Source organism: Ptychodera flava, chromosome 3 (genome assembly GCF_041260155.1).
Source record: "Ptychodera flava strain L36383 chromosome 3, AS_Pfla_20210202, whole genome shotgun sequence".
Lineage (NCBI taxonomy): Eukaryota > Metazoa > Hemichordata > Enteropneusta > Ptychoderidae > Ptychodera > Ptychodera flava.
Genome location: NC_091930.1, coordinates 45953482 through 45970349, shown reverse-complemented (window position 1 = coordinate 45970349; position 16868 = coordinate 45953482). Strand labels below are relative to the sequence as shown.

At 40.5% G+C, this 16868-nt stretch overlaps 1 long non-coding RNA gene across 2 annotated transcripts in view; it reads right to left on the bottom strand.

Moving 5' to 3' along the window:
- Positions 1-16518, bottom strand: part of LOC139130129 (uncharacterized) — a 141841-nt gene extending 125323 nt beyond the window's left edge. Inside the window, exons 1-2 of one of the 2 annotated variants that reach the window (XR_011551796.1) lie at positions 16272-16518; positions 824-870 (exon numbers count right to left, since the gene is read on the bottom strand). This is a non-coding gene — a long non-coding RNA (uncharacterized lncRNA). The remainder of the gene's footprint in view (positions 1-823; positions 871-16271) is intronic. The other variant, XR_011551797.1, reaches the window with a different exon arrangement.
- Positions 16519-16868: the final 350 nt, after the last annotated feature.

The window sequence follows — 16868 nt, the reverse complement described above, 5'->3', positions numbered from 1 at the left end:
TATATTTACTCCTTTTCAATTCGACCAGAAAATTTCAAATACACATGGAGAGCATTGGTCATGGAGCGGTGAGAGGGAGAAAAATATAAATGTTGAATTTAAGACAGAGATTTATCGCAGATAAATGTGTACTATCCCCGTTCAGACGTGTGACTGAGAAAGAAAACGGGTATGGACAGAGAACTGGAAATAGAGACGAGTAGAGACAGAGAGAAAAAATACAGGGAGACAAGACTGGGAAGAGAAAGATTGGAGAACTGGAGACGGCGAGAGATATAGATTAATCTATTTTGTGGCACTTCCAATGACGATTACACGCAATTGCGAATACACAATCTTGTTTGGTGTAGCAAAACTCATATTAATAACCCTTTGAGCGCCAAAGTCAATATTTGTCACTTTTACAAAATATACCCCAATTAATTTATTCCAGACTTTTGCCAAAAATTTTGATAAAAAAGAGTAGTCAATGAAATGTGATGTCCATTTGATTGAAAATGATCTAAATAATTACAAAAAAATTTCATAAAAATTTGTAAAATGTTGCACTAAAATTTTCGCGGGAAAAATTACAGCACTCAAAGGGTTAAAGTCATGTTGATCGATTGGGTAAAACAAAAGTACGTTATGTTTACATATATTTTTCGTAGTTGTATTTTGTTTCTTTGCACTTCCCTCACCGGCTCTGGTGAACATAAAAAGGTGACACAATTGTCCTAATTGTAATTTATAAAGGTATGTTAAGATTGTAGTGGCGTTACAACAACATCTCCCACTCCTCAAAAAATAAAAACAAAAGAGAATTAAGGTATGGATTTCTTACTTTTTTCCGCCTATTCATCTGGACGCTGAAGACTTGCTATCAGGGCCCTGCAGCAAAGAACAAAAAAGGTGAAAATCAGTAACAAGTAGCGTCAAAATATCTGTAATCCCTCTATTGTTCATGCCATTGCTCGTGGTGATTGCGCTGCGGTGAAATTCATTTACCGATGAAAGGATTTTTATTGCTCAAGCGGGTTTGGGAAGTCTGTCTGAAAACATACTTTTTTTGAGTGTGACAGACTTAAAAATTATGTGATTGAGTATTTTGTTTATGCGTGATTCTGTGATGTGACATGCAGTCTGACTTGTGGAAAGACAGTAAAGCCACTTTGGTTTTCGATGGCTACATGGCGTTAGTGATATAGTAATCTGTACGCCAGAGTTAGTTGCTGACGATGTACACTCATGCTTTCGCGTTATACCGGTATGAGAACAAACATCGTCAGCGGTGGTATTGACCTTGAGTGGAGATAATAATAATCGTACATTCGGATACACACCAACTACAACAGCAGTTCTGAAGCACTGAGCGGGAAAAGCGACGAATGTTGCAGGAAAGGTATTTACATCATAAAATATTCCAAGACCGGTCGAACCTCAATGCGACGACTGAAGTATTTAGTATTTTCATGCCAGCAAAAAAGGCATGGTGTATATTGTTGGGAATATGCAAATAAACCCTGATTTTACCTATAGAAATAAGTTACCTAAAATATTAAAACCTGTGAGTATATCTATATTTAGACTGGCCCCCAGTCGCTTCGATTTTCTCGGCGTCAGTTACTGGCTGCCCAATTATCGCGTTCACCACTCAACACTATATTATATATATATATATATATATATATATATATATATATATATATATATATATATATATATATATATATATATATATATATATATATACAATTATATATATATATATATATATATATATATATATATATATATATATATATATATATATATATATATATATATACAATTTATTCATCATAGTGCAATCAACATGTGCAACTAGGAATTAGGACACACAGAGTATGGATATCACTCGTCAGTAACTTTACATTGGATCTGTGAGCAAGCCAGATACCAGAGACTCTTCTCTGGTCGATTGGCATTTCTCACCAGCAGAACGCTACATCACTGTAGTTGTATAATGATACACAAAGGTCAGATAACAAATTCAATGCATTAATAATTTGCACACAATTTACCCATGGTTCCGCGGGACAGGAGAAATTCCTAAGTGTGACGTAATGTTCCGGTATAATATAATTCAACAGTTGGGTTCAAGCAGGCCATATCACTGAACATTGTTGTTGTGCAAACTCGACTCCTTCGAAGTTGTCGGTATCATGCAAAAAGGGGGTACAAAATATTCTGTAAACACGAAAACATATACTCCTAGTTCAAGACCCATCGTTTATGTTACTGCCTTAATGAAGAATTGCAGTTAAGATATCTGGGATAATTTAATGGAAGGAGGTTGATGAATACCGCTCTAATACCTCTCAGTAAATTTAAGACCATCAACCGTAAAGTCGTTTTCTTTCAATACCCGCACCCGCGACATCTTTTCCATGGCAACCAGGGGACTGCAAAAGGCTACGTCACTTTAAGACTTCGGTTGCCCAGCATCGAGTCCCGTGCCTTCACGGCATCATTCTAGAAATGTTCTGGTCTGCGCCGAGCGTACACCTCCAGGTGCGCGCGTTCACGACAAAAAAAAACAACACTGGCACGCCGCATTGGCTGCTGGACCAGAACGCGCAACAAACGAAATGTTTTGCTTGGAAGCCAGTGAGATCGACCGTTCTTTAACCTCAATACCGTAGTTCGCTTCTCTGTGATGTTAATATTTATACCAGCCCCCAGACGACCAGGACGTGTCCTCTTGGAAATATGTTAGTATTGAATAACGGCTCCGCTTGAAAAGACGGAGGTAAAATTTCGTCTGCAGACGGCGAAGTTTTTTTTCGGTTTGCCTTATATTTGGATTACTCTTTGGATGTGCCGGTGCTTTCCTCGCTGTGCCAGACCTGGTGAATTATACCTGGAGTTGTGGGCCAGAGGAAACAGCTCTCGGACGGAAAGACTGGAGAAAATTTGTGGAAATTTTAGGCCGGGATCCCGAAGTAATGTTGTAGATAATTAGGGCAAGCATGGAGCCGTGACCAACTCGCTTGGCTGCTTGGCAGGGTGAATACTCAGGACGGCGGCCACAGTTCACCGAATGGCCTGGTCTCGTAGTTCGCCTTGACAGCAATTTTGTAATTGAATGCCGGGAGCGAAAGTAGTTATCTGTTAATGACCTTGAGTTCAGTGACCTCTGTGACGTCAGCATGTCGCTCAAGGATTATATTCCACATGATGTCAGATCAGTAAAAATACCTTGTTTATTCAAGTGGAACTGTAAGTAAAATCTCGTCATTTGATTTAGACCATTTCTCTTGTCTGAGTTTTTTTCCTGTTCTGTGGGTGTCGTCTGCGAACAAACCCTACAGATTCGTTTCAAAGTTGATACTGGCGTATCGAATTTGTCCAAAAAGATGATCGTACAAAGACAGGGCCTGCCCTTGACCTCGCGAAAACGATCAGAGCATTACGGCCTACTAATCGCCGACACTCTGCAATTACGTCATGTTGTGCTGTTGCGTCGGGAGCGTTTGCAAAAGAACTCTGTCGTGTCAATGCGAAGCTCACAAATTTTCCAGTTTACCCTGAAAGCCAGGACGGAGTGAGATTTCACAATTACACGAACTATGCTCAATCGTTTTGCATTTCAGATGAAAATAAACTCTGTGTGTTAACACGAACTCAAAAGATGAAAGAACACTGTTTAACTGGCGAGATCAGAGAGACCGTAAACCGCAGATCACGTCTCTCTGTCTCGATTGGCATGACCTCTGACCTCCTAACCTCAGCAGGCCAAAATTAGCGTGCAGACTGTACAAAAGTTGATGTCGAGATGACGTAGTGTCTTGCTCGGGACAATAGTTATGTTAATGGCGATTTTGATGGACTGTCTGGCGTATTGGCGTTCGCGACCCCTCATTTTGGGTCATTAGGTTGCCTGGTAGTTGAGGAAACTGTCTGTGAACTTTTGATCGTGCGCGCGCACATCTGGTCGTCGTCCTTTGGATTCTCTGCTGGTGCGTGCAACCCGATCTAAATCAGCGACATGTAAAAAAAATTACAGGATTTTGATAAATTTAAGAAAACTGGAACGAAATATGGTAACTTTTCTAAACTTTACAACCTCTGAACGAATCTTAAGCAAAATGAAAATGTGCATAAATTTGATTAAGTTTTTTAATTACTTTAAAGCCGTTATTTCATTCTGAGTTTGTTAAACACATAAAATAGTCGAAATAGGTCGCTGCAGTCCGAACGATGTGAAGCCATAATAACCAGTCATAACAAATGCCTTGGCTGTGTTCAAACGGTTAATATAGTCATAAACAATGTAAACGATCTCGCCAGACGGGTCCTGCCCCATGTGGTGACCAGACAAACACGTTGAGATCTCGCGTGACTTGATGAAAGATCACAACGTCTGTTAAGATCAGAAAATGATGCCGATGCCCTGGGGTCTCTTGTGCCCCTGGGTGGTGTTTTGGAACCTAAATATTATCCTGTCAAAACGAAAAGGAGCGCACGAAATGTGTGTATATACTCTCTTTCTTGTAGTCATGGTACCTTAGTCAGGAAAATTCTCAACTTGTCCGTGCCCTCAGTAGTCAAGTTATCAAATTATGCTACTATGCTCGCCCTGCAGAATGAGAAAAATTATTGGATGATATAGGCCTAAGCTTATCTACCAGAGACGTATATTTGGGTCTCTTTGTACATTGCTGTCTGTGGACAGAAATTTTAACGCAGGTTTGCCAAGATATAACGTTCATCGATTTTTATTCATTTCGTTTTTTACGGTTTTAAACTCTACAAGTTACAACATCTTAATTTATTCGCCTTATTGATGTACAGAAGTCAAAGTGTCGCGCGTACTTTGTAACATATTTATCGTTCTATTTTTTTCATAAATAGAGACAAGAACGATTTTATTTTTGTAAATCATAACTCTTGTCTCGTTTCTCTATCTGTTAGCAAAGTCATCCTGCAGGGGCGACGCCACGGTACGATATGTACTGTAATACATCAACAACAAAAAACAGACCTAGACCTGACCGTAAGCCGAAATCAGGGTTAGGGATTCCTAGAGGTAATTTCGGCGCTCGTTCAGTGTTATATCTCATTCAAGGGGCGCCTTGTACAGTTTCCTCACGTTTTGTAGCATTATGCATCGCTGGAAAGCAATTTTCGAGGTTGTCTCCTTCCAGGGACTGAACGAGAAGCCGAATTCAGGACAGAACTGTAACATTCAACGACATGCAGCAAATAGGTCACAGACCAGAAAAGGCGAACGGTATATCTCCTGTGTGATTTGCTGCCTTGCGCTGCCATTTTACAAACATGTATAATTGCCCTTTTCCTGTCTTTTCTGATTTATCGTTTTTCCTTCACGTTTCAATTTTCTCGGTTTTCGTTACAATCTCCGCTTTCCATCGTTCCCTTCCAAGTTCCGGTGGCGTTCGGTTTAGACGACAAGGCTTTATTTATCGCCTAGGAAAAACATAAAGTGCTCATTTTTTGTTAGGTTACTGATACCACGAACGACAGAGTCTTTCAATGTAAGACAACGAACTTTTAAAATACGAAAGAAATCAGTTTTCGTGAAAAATGTGTAAGTCTGAAACATCCACCAGGATCAACGTGAAAATTCAGTTTACATATTAGATGCCAGCAATCTGTGTTATTCAAAGGCATAAACGAATGCTTTAGAAAAATATTAACGATTTCGTGCAATATCGTCTTATCCTGGTGTGCAGTTAAATGCAATTCAACGCCTGGAGAAGTTTATGAATGGGAATTCTGCCTCTGTAATTATAACTTTCGGTTGAAAATTTGCTGCCAAATGCCAAAACTAAAATGTCTTCCAGGGTTTTTTGGGGGTTCGTAACAGTGGCTTCGCGATCTGCAAAAACATTAACAACAACTTTCAAGCGACACGGACGGGCATTTTTTACGAAGGGAGAATAAAATTTTATTTGTGGTTGTCGTCAGAATTAATATTGCAAACTTAGCGACGGTTCCATCGGTAACGCTGAACAATGCCACTAAAAGTGGCTGAAAAGCATCGGGCAACACGTATCTATGATATACGGAAATGTATATAATGTTTTGGACTAGACGAGAATACAAAACAAGAACTTACTTTTTACACACACATACACACACATACACACACATATCAATTATTGATAATGCCTTCAGGGCAAACTCAACACGAATGGAAGGTTCCAGAGAATAATTTCCACCGTGTTCGTGAAATCCAAGTCAGCACAATAATGGTTCGGCATATCCCTTACCTGTTTTTTCGTTTAGCTGGATGATTCGCCGATCAAGACATCGCATCATCGGTTTTGTTTCAAACTTTAAAATTCATAGTAATCATCAAGACGTTCTTCCTGCCTCACAGACAAAGAAACACAGAGCCACAAGCCAGTGAGCTGAAGCCGGTACCGCACTGCGTTTGCTCACAGTATATTTACAAAACCTGGCGCCCGAGTCTCGAATCAAAAGAACCACAAACTTGACTTAATTCTTGAAGTTTTGGCCAGTTCCATGTTGTGAGTTTAACACGTACCCATTATTTTCGGATATATTTTGTTTGTTTGTTTTTATTTTTCGGTTTTGAAAAGGACAAACGACAGGTACGTTGTATACTGCAGAATATTGTAATCTTCCCCGCTCGTGTCGACAGATCGTAGATGTTCCACGTAAAACACTTTCTCGCGTGGCATACTGATCTACATGAATACAGAGGCTGAAAAAGTAAAATTAATTTGATAATTGATAATATTATTCCACATTCCCGTTCATGTGGATAGTAAGAATCGTCCTGGGCTCTAATAATTTTGCAAACTACATAACTACATATTGTTTTACGGGCCCTTTGCTGCCTCTCAATAACACGTTGACTTCTCAGAGACTGTTACAGTTTTTAAGACGGAATTCCCCCGGTTTCGGGCATAAGTTTTAGTATAGTCCGTTATCGAGGAGAGTAGAAACATGGATATAATGTATTTCGAAATGTTCTGCATGCATAAATGTCAATATATGGGCTTCCTTTTAATTTATCAATACGCAAGGGTACAAGGGGATACGGCTGTCTTTCCTCGGGTAACACGTACCCAGAGCCTCTCCGGGATTTAGCTATCCTCTTGCACGATACAATCGTAACAAATGTATTCGGTACGCTCTCTACGCTTTGTTCAACGCCAACTGATCAACTGGAGGGTAATGGGGGGGCCAAGTATCCGCCCTCCGAAGTCAACATAGAACCATGAACTCAGTCGGTGGGGTCTACATGCAGTAACAGACAGAGAAACTGTTGGACGCAGTTTCGAACAATACAAGATACTAAAAAACCGCTTAGATTTATCCCGCCGCCGCACACTACGGCTAGTGTCGACTTCATCGCGTCAGCACCAGGGCAAACAGACATAAAATGATATCCGTTGCCTAATCAAGACGTTTAAGCAATGTCGACATTTGTAGCACTCGCCCTGTGTATATGTTTTAGCGTCGGTTAAAAAAAACCCATCGAAACACGAACTATCGTCTTGACACGTTCGTTAATTTTTCGGGAGTAGTAATCGTTTTCGTAATTTTCAAACGGTACTGTGGAATGCAATATTTATATTCAATATATACCGATAATAGATCTGAGATTAGATTAAACGAAATTTTAGCAAATTTTCAAGTGGTTAAACCATAATTCTGCTTGCATTTACTCCAAGACGCTTTTTCAACTAGCAATGACAATTGCCCGGGTCTTTTTTTTACGATGAACGAAGCGCACTGCCTCACTGTTCAAAGTTGTTGTGTTTTTCTTTCCTGACGCACATAGGCACCAATAACATTTCATGAAATACTTAGCAAAACATTTTGAATTGCAACTAGAATGATTTGTTCCGGCATATAACCAAGGGTCAAAGCTATATGTGTGCAAAAAATAAAAAGAAGTCATATGGAAACATGTGCTCGCTAGTCGCCGTCTCTCCTTGCTTGTAAATCGCGGTTACATATTACGGGCGGTCAGAGATTATTTGGAGAATGGCCAAATTCACACGGTGACTGGATCTGATTTTCTGCCAACTTTAACGTCATCATCGGGAAATATCGTGCCGATCGGAACTCTTTACCGAACGAAGATTCGGTTTGAGAAGTCGCTCTGTAGGTTTCGCTTGATGACTCGCTCGTCTTCCCGGGCGGGTCGCTTCGCGCCAACAATCAGAACGAACCACGGTAAACACAGCGTAGGTAGAACGCTAGAACGCATTGATTTTTGTCTCATACCTAACCTATTTTTTTCTTTAAATCTGCGATTTTGCAAAAAAAGTTTAGATCATCCGAGCGAGAAGGCGCTGCTCACAAAGCTGGGCCGGTGTCGGAAGATATGACTGCATCGATGATGGCCGCAAACCGCAACTCAGAACGCCAAGGAACGGCAACACCGAGTACGAACCCGCGACGGACAAAATACACGCGCCGTGTACGCTGCACTCACTATAGCTCTTGTAAATTATTTAAAAAATAGATTGGGGTAAAACTAAATATATTCTGCGATGTTACATATCTGACAACACGTTTACTTATACATGGTTGAATTTCATATTTTCGAGATAAACGTTTGTGTTAATTTGACAAGAAGCTCAGACGATGATTTTCGGAGCTGGACGTACGTACACTTTTTTTCAGGCGGGTTTTGTTCTCGTTTTGTCGGTTGTCTTTTTTATCCTTCGAACAAACTTAAGGAAAATTGATTTTTCCGGATTTTACGTGTACAGTATAGTTTTCTTTAACGTTTCCGTTTGAAGAGAAATTAAAATTGTATGTTTACAGGTCGTGTAAACACCAGAGCGCTGAAGAAATCAAAAAGCGCGACTGAGAGCGCGGAATCCACGACTGCCTTTTCGGTGTGCTGGGAAAAAAAGGCACGGGTTCAAGGCCATATCTACAATTTCTGTTGCCATGGAGATTAGGTGGCGGTATAACGAGAGAACTCAGAGCAAATGAACGCTTTGCTTTTGTTATTTGTAGGTTTGAGCGAACTTTCGCGTTTAAACGATCTGATTTTTTTTTCTGCGGAACAATGCTAGTAGCAAGAGTAACCGCCATATTGTCGGTTAGTGACCTGATTAAAGCGCGAATCTTGCACATGCTTTTCTTGTACTTTGTCGATACGTTACTCAGAGATCTCCCAATGTTTCGGATCTTTGAGTAAAAACAGACTGTCAGTAAGCTAGTACTGTGATGATTGTTGGATATTTCTGTGACTAATATAACGGAATTTGTGCAATAACAACGTCATGTTCGAAAGTTGGCGTCATTGTCTGATGCGTGCCAAACCCATGTTACCCCGAACAGGACTTCCGGCGGTGCAAATTCGATTCTTGTGCTTTTGTCTTCTTCAGCAAGTTTCGCGATTTGAATACGATCAGCGCCAAATTAATTCACCCCATGATTACAAAATTGGGCTTTGTACAAGTAATATACGGCTCAGACAGTCGCGTGGGATGGTAAAGCTATTTCAAGTATATTGTGTTAATGATTCGCACTATTATATTAGCCATAAATTGTCGGATAGTACGACAAATCACATTTTGAATATAAACAAAGGGAAAGCCTCCGATATAAAAGCATCATTGACGAGTGTTTAGATATTCAATTAGGAAATAAATATGATAAATTTTAAGAGAGAAAAATGAATTAGAATGCGTCTAAAATTGGCGCGCATTTTGATACACGTGTCGGGGATTTTCAATGATTTCAAATTTAGGTTTCTGTAAATTACTGATGTGGTGTATGTTATTGTGGGATATCTGTATCGATATTTTGACGTAGTTTGTTGTAGCTGAATTTTCGGATATGCGATTTTTTTTTATTTTGAGCGGGTGTAAACAACATCGCCTACAAAGCGCGCTACAGCTGCTCTCTGGCTCTCTTCAATGGTCTGGTTACAATGTCACTCCCTGAAGACAACTAGCGTAGTTTTTCTTTCGATACTGTCTTGGCGATAAAAGCTATTATGTGGAGGGCGTCTGGTGTCATGCCGGTCAGCTATATTGTGGTTCGAGACTGGGTTTGTGAAGAGCACGACAAGATATTTCTGAGCAGCGGTGACTGCTAACGGATCGACAGATAAGAAGACGGTAAAAAAATGACGGCGAAGTACGGTAATGTCGGCTAAGTCATCACGGACCATAATTCTCACAATATTTATTGAAATATCTTTGTCATTGCTGTTCATGGGTAGGTTACTTCGGAAGTGTTTTCATCTCAGAAATATGTAAATTTATCAAAAAAAAACCCTTCAGTTGCGCCCTGACAACGTCAGGTTGTGTATTTGGCCATGCAGTCGCCGAGTGCGATGGCACAGACACCCGTTTCAAATATCGAACAGTGCATTGACTTCACTAACTGCATGTCATCAAACTTGGAGTCAGTCCAAATTCAACAAAACTTTTACTTGCTGCGGAGTATGCCTTACTCATATTTCGGTGATTTCGATGCTCAGAGTTATGGCTGCCTCAATTTTTTGATATGCTTGAAGTTTGAAGTGAATCTGCATTTCTATCGTTCCTTCACTTCAATTCTAAGTCTATACGGAACCCACGATATTTTTTGTCAAGTTCCTCCGGTGAATCGTATACTTAAGTTACTTTAAAAGCCTAATTTGCCATACCAGTCATTTTGATGTCCCGTTTTTGCAATATTCAACAGGGCTTGGTAACGTTTAATGATGTATTGTGAAAATTGTTGATTAATTGAACCCAAAATGTACGATCGATGTGTCAGCAAAAGTGCAGCAGACGACTGTATGAAAGTGTCGCCGACTGAAACATTACAATTCGTTTAGAAGATATTTATTCAATCGCGGATTGGTATGCCTTGCGTGTTGCAACTTTTGCAATGTCAAAGTCTTCCGTGCTCTTTCATAGAAAATTGTGATTTCTTTATCGACGGTTTAAAACTTACCTTTCTCGAGTCCCTTCTGTTGTTGTTTCGTGGTCATCTGTTTGATTCACAAAAACTAACTACTGTACAATCAATGATTATTTTCAAAAATCTATATTAAATTTTGATTTCAAATCTTTTATTCTTAATTCGCTTGCTTACAGTCAAGTTAAGACAATGCAATGCATTTTTAGGCTTGCGTTACTTACAACGACGTTTTCTTCCTAAAGCGCGCCAATTTTGCACTCTCTCGTCTGCGCCCCTGACGCCATCTTGAAATCATTCTGCCTGAACGTGGTGACTATCTTTTAGAACATGAACGCAGATTTTTGCCAAACTGGCTGCATATCATGAAACTAAACCCTCCTAAAATCGGAAAGTTCGTCTTGTAGTAATTAAATTGGCCATATCAATCTATGAATACATTAATTTGCGCGAGCGACAAATAGTACAGGTATTGTAGCTAGAATCATTGTCGTAGGTAAAATACTCATGCGCAATTTGTCGCTTGAAATGGATCACAAAATCGTAAAGGATCTTTGTTCTCTGTTTTTCCTTTTTAAAGAAAGAGGGTTTTGGTTTTCCTAATTACTATTTTATTCCTTTACAGTAGTATAGGATTTTCAATACGACTCTTGACCTGCGAAGAAGCGACACCAAGGATTCATACTTTGCAATTCTATGCAGGCCGATGTCGACAGTAATGTCGTCACTTCCTGGGTTTTGTCTCCGTACAAATATCATGATAAAGGCGACAAAATTGGCCTTTTGCCAGACTCTGATCTGATGTTTGAGGACGGATACAAAAGTTTCGATCTTTTAGCGGCCGAAGTGAAAATTTCATTCAAGTTTGATGCAGTAAGATAAAGTCGTCAGAATCGATGACGGTTCCGTCGAAAGTAGGCGACATGACAGTTGACGGAAAGGAAACAAAGAGAGCAAAATCGCCGAGATATTTAACAAAATATGACGTGAAATTTTCTGTGACGTCTTCATGTCGTCACTTCCGTCGGGACTAGCTGTACTTATAAACATAACAACGGTGTTAAAGAGTATATTGCGACTCTGAAGAATGACAGAAAAGTCGGACGAAACCAGGTGCAATTTATTCAATATACTTCAAAGATAGCCAGTCGAATCGGACCAGCCCTTTTTTTCGCTCATGGAATTTCGCATTAGGCGAGGCACCACCGACCGCCAATCGGTCAATTTCACCATAAACCAAAAATGAAATATTTCAAAAAAAATCTGGATAACGTATGAGACTAACGTCTTAAAAATGATTTTTTTTTCTCTCTTATCCTTTTCATGGGAACATCGCTGTTATCGATACAAGCAAGTAACCACAAGTCCCTCGTTGCACTGAGCGACAAAATGTGTAGTACGACAATTTGGAAATTAACCCGAAATAATGCCATGGGGCGGGGGGGTGATTCTGCTGAAATCATGCATTGGCGTGCGGAAACCACAAACACACTAATGCCTTCACCATTTCCTGCGTTAGTTAGCTTATCCTTAACTTTGAATCCATGAAATTGTAAAGTCTTCCCTATTTTGATTTAACAGGCATCTTGCCTTATTAAAACACTCTGCGGCGACGATTTTTGTTTTGATTTGTGATAAACTGACTGCCATTTTTTCAGAGACGAGATCGGTTCCTTTAAAAATTCAGAAAAGAAGCGCAACTTGTAACTTCGCCAATTCTTGAAAATTACTTTAAGAAGCAGCATATTTTCTGGCCGTCAGGTGTTGTGAAGAAAGAACACCATGGCAAGAAATGAAAGATGCAATTTTTCATTGGTCAGTTTTGACTTTGGAAATCTTGCTGTAGTGGCGCAGACCGACGCAATTAACATTTTCCGTTACAATTTTGAAAGTTGAAAGTTCGCAACTGTTAGCGGATAGGGGTAAAATCTCTGGTTGCCAATTTGCGTCACTTCTTAGGAGTTATCACAATAGGCGAGGCAAGAGACATCGGGGGGAAGAGATGCCACGAGCCGGTGGGACGTGGAGGCGGCGAAGGGATAGAAAGTTCGCCCAACGATCAGAGAGGTTTCCCCGACCTTCAACTGTAAGTTTAATGTCTCAATTACTCTTCGTTCCCAGCCAATAACGGATTCAGTGGTTTCTTGCAAGACTTGCGATTTCCATATTTCGAGACGCTGAGGTTATTTCGGGGTCGTCTTGGTCGCATAAAACACTTATTGGCATAACGAGAGGACATAAGTATGAAAACTCCATCTTGCTGCATGCTATGACACCGCAAAAATTCTTGTTTTTATACTATGCGCAGACGACATCGACAGAAGTAACGGCAATGGTCAGATTTGCACACACCCGTCTCATAGATTTGAAAAGTGTCGCCATGAACGCAGTGATTAAGAACGTATACCCACTTTTTTATCAAAAGTTTCCAAAGTTAAATGGGGTGATGTGCCGGAAAAACAAAGGTATACATACAATTTTAAACATAGCATATTGCAGAAAATACCACCGAAAATTTTGAATCCTTGACTGTGCAAGTGTTCATCCATGATGCACGAAAGGTTTTTGTTGGAATATCTCAGACTCGTGCCTTCGTGTTGAAAACCTTCAAGGCTCGGACACCGGGGTTGCGACGTTGTCCGACGCGAGTTTTCAAGACGTTATTATCAACTCTTCAATAAGGTTCTTAGTTTAAATATTTTCTTAAAGCAGTCTGCGGCTTAGTGAGGGAAAATCCTTAAAAGAAATTGGGGGAAAAACTGAAAAGTGCTATCTCATGTAGCAAGTATAATACCCAGTCTCTAAATATAACAGCTTCTTGTAATATGGTTTACTTTTCAGGGCACATTATTACTTTTTGCAGGAAGGTCTTAGTTTATTTCCAGAAAAGATATTAAAGAGTGGAGAATATACAATTTTTAAAGTAGGGTTGAGGTCAAATTTAGGTATGGGTACATGAATGTGATTTCTTCAACACACCGTTACAAGTCACTCTCTCTACTGAAATAAAATGTAACAGTATAGAATTCTGTCGGTGGCCGCTGGCTCCCGTCATGATTAATATCGGGCGTCGGTTTTCATGGTAAACAGATTTGTGCAGGACATCTTTCTAGCAGAATATGGAATTGTTAAATCTGGATTAGAGCGCAATGTGTTTTCTGAGGACAGACATCTCACGATGGCGCTGTTTTGTACCGTGACTTCTCGAATTATCATTTATTTATCGATGAAAATTTCACAGTTGCTCTTTCTAATCTGAATTTTTGTGGTCAGACGCGATCTAGTTCAGAAAACTTTCTCTTGGAATGACAGCCACAGGCAGAGTTGACGGATTGTCTTCAAGAAAATGATGGGTTTTACGAAGCATAGTCGACAGTGCTTAGCGCATCCTATCGATTCTCCCCAGTGCCGGCGAATTTGCTTTCGTAACTTGTCGATCCGTGCGGTTTCCGTACAGCAGTATACGCGATACGTATATCTGTCAATCAGATTAACAACAAACTATAGCAGAATTTAAGGGTAAGGGCGCATTTATCTCTTTGCACCCGCTGTCTGCAACGGGTCCAACCGTAGGCATGTGCTGGCCCTGTACCGAATTCCACCTCGTGGCCGGCATGTGTGTACGATTGGCCCATAATCATATGCCTTCGTCTTCCCGTTCAGTGAATTCGTGTTTTTTCATGTGACATGAATGAAGTGTAATGGTGATTATGCGGCGCATGGCACTCTTAAGGCAGCGTTCTGACTGCTTTCTCACAGACATAAAAGGCGCTTTGCACAGACAGAAATTTTTGAGTACGTTGGCATTCTCTAACTTCAGCACATCGCTGGACTATTCTGGGCAATTTATTTCCAGAGTTAGGTCCCCTCTCATTTCTAAATAGAACTCAGTCAATGCTGACACTTTGTTGGCACCCTGAAAGGGTTTTCCTCATCTCAAAAATATTGAAACACTGTTCAGTGAAGTTACATGTAACATCTCGCCAATTTCAAAGCATGCAAGGTGTATGTGGGTACGGGTGACACACATGCAGAATTCGGTAAATCGAAGCCCGGGACTAAACACAACATGTCTCGCAGGCGTCAGAGTGAGCCGCGTGTTGGTGAACTTTGGGATCCCTCCAGGACGAATCTGAATAATGCATCTCAAAAAGTTAAGAAATTTCTTGCTTACTTTCACCGAGAAAATCAAAACTTCAGCTTATATAAACTCCCCACCACTGACGATAGCGATGCAGTGTGGAATAACTCGAGCTGCGGTGTCCACAAATACCACAACATATCGGTCGTTTGCTGGCAAGTTCCTAACCGCAGGAATGACAACAGCAAAAGTTGTCCAAGCTATCCTGGCAAGTGGTTAACAAGAGATGGAATTTACAGAACAGGAAAAATAAATAGGCTGCTTTTTTCGGCTTGTCTTGAGTCAGGAACGCGCCACAAATGTAACATGTATCCAAACACAGCTCGTCGTCCGAGAGTTTGCATTTTTCAAATACGCCCCCAGAAAAGCAGTTGTAGGTTTATTCTCGTCATTTAATTTTAGCGACCGATCGTTGATCACAAAAAATCATAATTGCAGAGAAATAACTCATAGTTGAAAAGATGTGCCTTTTAACAAATTACATTGATAGATTTCCAAAGCGGAGTATTTGCAATCTGTCATAATACGTATACCATGCAGATAAGAATTTTTGGCGCGAAACCCGAACGGACGTTTTCGTAGTTCGGCTTTTCTGCGTGTAACACAAAAGAGAAGGTCGTGTAAGCTTTAATACATAATCATGATTTCAGGCATTTGACAGATTGCAACCATAACGTCACATTGCAGCGAGGTGTAAATTTTGAGTGTTTGTCGACGACCGTTAGGGACGCTATTTCATAGCTGATCAGCCATCAAGTTGGGCTGACAAACGTAACAACGAAGCTCAGCGTCGACGTCGTCGTTCGTTTTCCGATCGATCATCTGTCGGTCACGAGGAAATAATCACAGATTGTGAATAAGTATCAAATTAGCCCTTTTTCAATCTCGATGACTACCCTTCGAAAACCCAGCAAACTTAATTTTGCTCCTAGAAATGCTGAAAATGCCGTGCATTGCGCAAGCCAAGTGAACGGCAAAAACAGCGTTGACTGTACGAAAGCTGCTGTCAACACCGTGGGTTCACCGAAACAAACCTCCTTGCACGAGCAACCTTACCGCACAGAGAGCCAGGATTTCGGTGTTGGCGAGGTTTTTAGTTGAAGGGCACGGTATGTCTCCCTGAATGCTAATCTAGCGTGTTGCCGCTGTTCTTTTAGTGTCTGACAATCAACGATATGAGGGTTTCATGAGATGCTGTTACCAATCGCCATTTGCGATGGATTTTAATACTTACGTTTGACGGCCGCCGGAAACGCTTACTAATCTCAAGGTTTAGGGAAAACTGCAGACACTGTGTGGCCAGTTTCGCCAAATGGAAGATTAAAAGACTACCGTCTTTTTGAAGTTAGACGTCGGAACGATTATCGAACAAACATGGCCGCTCTATGGTTCTATCAATTGTCCCGTCCGAAATAATGACCCCCATAGACACGACCGATTATTCTTTACCGCCATCATGATTTCCAATTTGACAGCGTGGCCTGATATATTCATCCGCATGCCGCATAGTTTGCGCCTACATACCAAATCCTTGCTGCAAACGTGACTAAATTTCTTTATGTAGAATTAATTCACCGAGAGAGAAGGCCACCTTAGCGTTTTAAGCGAACATTTAACACATTTTTACGTAAAGTCTGCCGTACGTATGAAGCTGGCAGACAAATTAAAATTGAGGGCGATGTGTCCTTCCGCAAATCAGATTTAGGACTTACTTTATCGGGTCATTCCTTGACCCGAATATTAAAATAACCTCATTAGAAAACGTTACCTTCCGTTTCTTGCTATAGCTTTGACGATCAATACAACCAAATTTGGGTAATACAAGCAAACG